The following is a 2634-nucleotide window of genomic DNA, read 5'->3' on the forward strand; positions in this document are numbered from 1 at the left end:
ATTACCACTCTGCTTTCCTAGAGCTTAAAAAATCACATCCATAAAGTAGTATTCATGAAATGTTCAGTGTTTGTAAGGCAAGAAGAAATAAGATTTGGAATATTATGTGGATATCTATGCTTTTATCAAAAGGGGCTGACCTTCCTCTGCAGTAACATATTATGCAAATGAAAATAATTATTAGAAAATAACATAGCAAGCAGTGCAAGAAATCTCAGCTGCAGTCATGGCACATGTTAATTTCATTGGCAATATAATCCCAAAATCAGATGGTTTAGGGCTTCAGTGTCTAGGCTTTGGACTCAGACCAACCTTGGTTTGAATCCCAGATCTGCTCATTACTACATTTGGGACTACAGACTACTTATTTAACCCTTCTAAACCTCAGGTGCCTCATCTGAAAAACGAACAGTCCCTATTTGAAGAATTGTGATAATTTGTGACATAATGTATCTACAAACAGCATATTATTCTGGATATGTTGAAAACTTGGTAAATATTAGGTAATCTTATGTGTGTGATGGGAGATGGGGGAAAAGAGAAGGGTAGGAGATAGGGTAGGGTAGTAGTGGTGCTAGAATATTATATTATGTTTTTCTGTTTTTCAGTCTTACTTTAAAAAATTGAATATAGGGAATCAACTTTTTCATAATATACCTTTTTCAGGTATTGAAAAGAAAGCCATTAAACGAAATATGGCTTATTTTGGCTTATCTTGACATCAATAATTTTGCCATTTTATTACCAATTACTAAGTAGTCTCCTTCTCTCCTAATAGATACATTTCTAAATGTGGCACTAATTCATTTAGTAGATTTGGCAGGAGAAATTATTTGTTAATGTCAAATCCAAGAAACAGGCTTCCTCTTTTAGCTTTGTACTGACCATAAGCGCAAGATTGGTAACATCTTGAATATTATATATATAATATTGGAGGTTTGGGAGTCCCCAAAATAATATTCTTTTTCTCCACCTGGACTTGAAGCAAATTGAGAAAGAAAGTAAATAAGGTGCAAAACAAAACAAACTTACTATTACTGATAAAGCTGAGATCAGAGGTGCAGCTTACATATGCAGCATTATTGGGCTTCCTAACTCCATCGGAGTTAGTCTTGCTTCTCCTAGCTCTGAATACCACCTCCTTCCGCAAACCACAAAATAGCACTGTGTGCCTGGAACCCACTGCCCATTGAAGGGGCTGAGTGTGTCTTATAGCACAGCATGTGCTCTTTAGACAGCTCACTCCCAACAAAAAAGAGAGGAGGGACCTGGCCACTTCCTCTGAGCTTCCTGTTAGGTCTGGTAGGTCTCTCTTCCACCCCAGAAAAGGGATGATGGAGTGGCTGGGGAGAGACCAGTAGTGTTATGCTAATGTATGTCTCTCTAAATGTTAAAGAACTGTTAGGAAAAAGAATTAAATGTATCTCACTAGAATCCCTCACTTTAACCCTTGATTATGCTATTATCCCATTTAGCCTGTTATCTCCCAGGGACTGTCTATTGCCCTCAGGGATGGGATGTAGAACAACAAGATAAACGGACAGCTACTCTCCTGTTCCTGCATTTATGCTCCTGATGCCAACTACTACTCTTCTGGGTGTTCTCTTAGGGGAACATATAATGGAAACTATTTGGCCACCCAAAAATGATTTAAATCATTAAATGATCTACATTAGATCAACTGCAAGATCACTCTGTACCTAAGGCTAAAGTACACTATCTGCTCTATTTCTTATCCCAAGTGATGTCTATTCACATCTTCCATTATATCTGATATGGAGTATAACATCACAATGATATTCCAATAATTACATAAATCAGCATATTGTAATAATATGTCAGAAAAAAAGAAGTCTCACATTTCAATAAAATACCTTTCTTTATCACATTCCCAAAGAGATCAAGTTATAAACCAACTTCAAAGATCAAGGGAATCGTAGATACAAAGTAAAATATTTCTTAGGAGCTGAAAGTCAAAGATAACACATCTATCACCCTATCTCACCTTTACCTCATCCTATTTTGTTTCAACCACGGAGATTATTGATGCCTAGGTGAAACAAGTTTCTTCAGCTGCCTGCACCGTTTCCTACAGGAATACGAATGCTTCCTTTTAAAGATTTCAGAAGTTGAATTAGTTCAATGTCAAATCCCAAATTTTTGGAGACTACAATAAGTTAGTAAGATTTGCAAAATGATGATAGCCCTGGCTTCAAAGTAAGCCATTCACAGTCTTCACAGTAATTTTCCACAATGCAATCTTATTTCTAGAAAACAGCACATATGTTCCTAAAGATGAAGCAAAGGCTCAGAAGTGTTTGAATGAAGTAGGACAGCTATAAATCTTCCTTGTTATAGCTTCACAAGGATGCCGGTCCGTCTGTGCTAATTGCCTATCAATTTATTTTACTGAAAGAATTCTCTTGAGCAGATTTTTGTGTTATTATTGTGACCTTCTATAAAGAATATTCTACCTGAGCATGTTACCTCTTGGAGTATTTGAGATATTAATGATATCCTGCAACATTTACAAATTTGTAATGATGAAAAAAAGTACACTTTTTTCCCCCCATTCATATTGAGAAGCTCTTGACTTACATTCCCACTGTGCACTGCTTACTTATGCCTGATACT

This window comes from Theropithecus gelada, chromosome 4, assembly GCF_003255815.1.
Source record: "Theropithecus gelada isolate Dixy chromosome 4, Tgel_1.0, whole genome shotgun sequence".
Classification (NCBI taxonomy): Eukaryota; Metazoa; Chordata; class Mammalia; order Primates; family Cercopithecidae; genus Theropithecus; species Theropithecus gelada.